The sequence below is a fragment of the Sus scrofa genome, chromosome 13 (genome assembly GCF_054392235.1).
Source record: "Sus scrofa isolate SSC_HxYL_T2T_F1_AM1 chromosome 13, Sscrofa_HxYL_maternal_Yorkshire_Landrace_v2.0, whole genome shotgun sequence".
Taxonomy (NCBI): Eukaryota; Metazoa; Chordata; class Mammalia; order Artiodactyla; family Suidae; genus Sus; species Sus scrofa.
In genome coordinates this window covers 201,758,742-201,763,876 of record NC_139395.1, presented here as the reverse complement: position 1 = coordinate 201,763,876, position 5,135 = coordinate 201,758,742, and the positions used below count along the sequence as shown (strand labels likewise).

The 5,135-nt window shown below is 33.9% G+C and overlaps 1 non-coding gene across 1 annotated transcript; it reads right to left on the bottom strand.

Annotated features, from left to right (window-relative positions):
- Positions 1-3,709: 3,709 nt before the first annotated feature.
- On the bottom strand, positions 3,710-3,813 carry LOC146397839 (U6 spliceosomal RNA). The gene has a single exon (XR_014825446.1). It is a non-coding gene; the product is annotated as a U6 spliceosomal RNA (small nuclear RNA).
- Positions 3,814-5,135: the final 1,322 nt, after the last annotated feature.

Genomic DNA, 5,135 nt, shown 5'->3' with positions numbered 1-5,135 from the left:
AAACTGTCTTATTTAAAAATATACATTCTCATTATCATATATGGCTACTATGACTAAAAAAAATGATATGTACAGACAGACAGAAGGCCAATGAAACAATATATCTTGTCTTTTCCACACCAATTACAATATGATTAAAATGATTAAAACTTCAAATGGAGACAAAGGTAAAAAAAAAAAAAAGTATTATTCACAAAAAGACATTTTAAGTACTTTGTAAATTTTAAACAACTTTAGATGGTGTCAATTTTTATCCCCTTAAGGCAGTTTCAATTTGAATAGTATCAAGTCATGCAAGTTGTGTCTCCCTTCTAGACTGAAGTTAAATAAAACTGTTTCATTTCCATATCCACAGTTAAATTGCATGAAACATTAGCATCTGTTCAGAAGTGAAGCTCTCCCTGGGGCCATGTACTGGAGGATTCTGTGTGTCCCAGCAAATCTAAGAGAAGACTTCAGATCCCCCAAATGTCTCCAAAGTAATTTACTTTTTAACTGTGGGAAGCCTTGGTCTGAGTAAGAGAGCTCTTTGAAAAAATTTCAGTTTAATTACAAATGTTAGTTATTTTTATCCAAGTCACCATTCATAGCAGCATTTTTTGTTGTTATATAATTGAAGCCTCAAATGATTCACCTAATAGGTGAGCTAGACTACATGTGTGTTTATCAAAAAAGTTATCAGAAGAAATCAAAGAAGCAGTGTTGTAGAGACTACATTAAACAATTTTTACTTAATTTTTAATAATAAAAGACAGTAACCAGAGAAGTGTGTAAAAATGTTAAATATATGCTAACAGGAAATAATAGAAGACACAGCAGATAGCTGCTAAAATTTAAGAAAAAAATCACTGAAATTGAGGTCAAAAAAGCAGTTTTTTATAAGTTTAAATATTAATAATACAACATTTGGCAAGTCAATTTTTCTATCCTCCCCATTTACATGAAGAGAAAGTATTTCTAGATTATTCCACAGGTTCTGTGCAGCATTTATATTCTGCAATTCTAGTGGTAAGAGGCAATTTAATTAAATATAATAATATATTTTCTATCCCATTCTCTTTCTTTATGGAAATTAATATTTGTGAAAAATCATAGAAGAATGGACAACAGGTAGAGAAAAATTTAGACCTTGAGGCCATATGAAGTATTTAGTCAATCATTCATTGAATATAATCAATTGGTCTAGCCACAGTGGTTGCTTTCTAGTTCTGGGTATTATTGTTGACCTGCTAACTTAAGGGCAATCAAACTGTTACTGGACTGCATTCTCTTCTTCACCTGTTAAAAAGGTGATACACGTTGAAACAGTGAGTCTAAATATCACTTATTCAGAAAAAATACAATGATACTACCATCTTCCTCCCACTGTTTATATTAGTTAATCCACTCATATATTTATCATAATAAGGAAAATATAATCATATCTGTATGAGTTTCTTATTGATGCCTTAGCAAATTACCACAGACTTAGTGGCTTCAAATAGCATTAATTTATTATCTTACATTTCTGTAGGTCAGAAGTCTGATTCAAGTACCATTCCAGGGCTAAAAGCAAGGTGTCTGTAGAACTGTGTCCCTTTCTAGAGGCTGTAAAGTAGGAACTGTTTCTGTTCCCATTCAGATCATTAACAGAACTCACTGTCTTGTGGTTGTAAAATTAAAACCTCGTGTCCTTGCTGGCTGTCAAGTGAGGATAGTTTCCAGTTTGAGACAACCCACACTCCCCGGCTCTTGTCTTTCTCCCTTACACTTCAAATTTCTCCTTCTTTATCTGCTTTGTCTTTCTGCCTCACCCAACAAATAGTCTCTATTTTAGTACTCAAGTGCTTAGATTAGAGCAACCTAGATAATCCAGGATAACCTCTCAATTACAACATCTTTAATCTTAATCACATTTGCAAAGTCCCTTGTGCATTATAAACTAATATTCTCATTGGTTCTTAGGACCTGTGATGTCTCACAGAACATAAAATGACATGCACTAATCTGGTTACTACACTTTGAAATAGGCAGAAAAGATTCATCTTTCCAATAGAATGCTCTACCCTCTGGTGACTGAAACATATAGGGATATGTTATTTCCACTAACATAGAAGAATCTAGTTCAGATTAATAGCAATGTAATTTTAATAATATTTAAAAATTTGCCTCTGTGTTCCTTTGTGGTTCAGGAGAATAAGTATCCAAGATAGTAATTGCAGCAGTTTGGGTCACTACTGAACTTCCACATGCTGTGGGTGCAGCCAAAAAAAAAAAAAAAAAAAAGAATTGTCTCTATAGAGCTCTGTTACACCATTCCTTTATGCTATCTTTAATCACAAGTCATATCTTTTTTTTTTTTTTCTTTTTTTGTCTTGGAGTTTCCCAAGCTAGGGGTCAAATTGGAGCTGTAGCTGCTGGCCTACACCACAGCCACAGCAACACAGGATCCAAGCTGTATCTAAGGCCTACACCACAGCTCATGGCAATGCCAGATCCTTAACCCACTGAGCAAGTAGTATCATGGATACTAGTGAGATTCGTTTTTGCTGAGCTACAATGTGAACTCCACAAGTTATATCTTTATACACTGTGTGTCCATCAAAATAGATTTATAATTAGTGTTTTAGGCAGTTTTCTTTATAAGACCAAAAATGCTTCTTTAAAAAAAAAAAAACAGTGAAGCTAAATAAACTGTCATAGCTTAGCGAAAGTGCTATGGAACTTATATTTTTATTCCTAAAAGTACTGAATGTATGGATTGAAAAAATCTGATAACTGCTAAGGGAAATGGATGAAAATATATCTATAAGTAAAAAGTTATGATGCCACTTCACATCATGACAAAAATTGCCCTTATATGGGGGAAGGGGGAGGGAGTGCAGCTTTACAAATGCTGATAGTATTGGTGAATAATTTGAAAGTCATTGTCTCTGGGAAGGGAGAAATTGCTGCTGTGAGGAGAGGAAGATTTTTTTTTTAATTACTTAATTTTATTACATTTATAGTTTTACAACAATCATCACAACCCAATTTTATAGCACTTCAATCCCAAACCCAGGCACATCCCCCCACTTCCCAACCTCTCTCATTTGGAAACCATGAGTTTTTCAGAGTCTGTGAGTCAGTATCTGTTCTGCAAAGAAGTTCATTGTGTCCGTTTTTAGATTCCACATGTAAGTGATAACATATGATGTTGGTGTCTCACTGTCTGACTGACTTCACTTAACGTGATAATTTCTAGGTCCATCCATGTTGCTGCAAATGCCATTATTTATTTGCTTTTAATGGCTGAGTAATATTCCATTGTGTATATGTACCACATCTTCTTTATACACTCCTCAGTCAATGGACATTTAAGGAAGCTGTTATTTTGATAACAAATTTATTAAATCATTTGACTGTTAAAATAATGTGCATATGTACTTAATGAAAAAAGAAAAAATAACAGCATATGATCTTTTTTATTATTATTATTTTTAATAGTTATTTCCCCAATACATTTTTTTTCTACTGTACAGCATGGTGACCCAGTTACACATACATGTACACATTCTACTTTCACGCATTATCATGCTCCATCATAAGTGACTAGACATAGTTCCAAGTGCTACACAGCAGGCTCTCATTGCTAATCCATTCCAAAGGCGATAGTTTGTATCTATCAACACCAAGCTCCCCAACCACCCCACTCCCTCCCCCCTCCCTTGGCAACCACAAGTCTATTCTCAAAAATATGGAATGCTTCACAAATTTGCATATTGTCCTTGCGTGTCCATGCTAATCTTCTCTGTATCATTCCAATTTTAGTGTATGTGCTGCCAAAGTGAGCACTGACCTTAAAATAAGAAAGTGCATGTCCCTTTTGCAGTTGAATAAATTTGTAATTGCAACATAAATGTATTCATGCTGTAAAACAAAATACTGAAATACTCAAGCGAATTGTTCTCCCTGTTTAAGTAAAATGTTGGAATGATAATGCATCTAAAAATGAAGTACAACATTACAAACAGAATAATTCTAAACACAGCTCTAACTATTGAATGATACCTTAACTGCATGTACATTATTTGATATTTTTGAGGCAAAGTGAATACATGATCCCCATGTCAACTTGATGTAGAAAGGTGAACTGATGTCAGGGTTTTTTTTATATTATAATTCAATGAAAATTATAAAAAAATTTTAGGATAATTATTGAATAAAACGTATTGGATAAAATAGGAAGACTCATTTTCCCTTGATTTTAGAAAAGTAGAATATCAGAAGGTTTATTATCAGAAGAGTTGCCAGAAATAATGGTATGTTTTGTATAGCTGTCCACATTTCTGTTTATGCATCATACCTGTTCTATTTATTCTCTGAAAAAAATCAGTAATGAAAAGTTTCCCTTAACTAGCTTAAAGAATCTTAAATCACATTGTTTACTAAATGTTCAAAATAGTTTTCTTATACCAAGATGTTCTTATTTCACTGTAGAGTTGAATCTCTCCTTCAGCTTAAGGACATACTCAGAAAAAAATATTTCTGGGAACCATTATGAATGTTCTATTTTCTATTAAATTTTTTCTTTTAAACTGTGATACACCAAAAAATAAATAAATAAAAATATATAAAATGGAGTTCCCATCGTGGCACAGCAGAAACAAATCCGACTAGAAACCATGAGGTTGTGGGTTTGATCCCCGGCCTCGCTCAGTGGGTTAAGAATCTGGCATTGCCGTGGGCGCTGTAGTGTAGGTTGCAGACACAGCTCAGATCCCTCAGTGCTATGGCTCTGGTGAAAGCAGGTGGCAACAGCTCCAATTAGACCCCTAGCCTGGGAACCTCCATATGCCACAGATGCGGACCTTAAAAGACAAAAAACACGGAAATAAAATAAAATAAACTGTGATAGAGAAGAAAATGTTGGCTTTTTTGCAGTTACACTTTTTCCATTGCTCGGTGTCACTTCAATCTTTTCCCTTTCATAATGAAATATTTCATCATGAATGAAATGTTCATAATGAACATTTTGCAACCTAAAATTTGTTTTAACTTTCTGCTTCTGGAGACTCTAATCTATGAGACTATCCTATCAAAAGTGGTATCTTCCGGCACATTCTACCTGTTCAAATATTTATTTCCACTTTTAGAGTTTATCACAGGCACAAGCA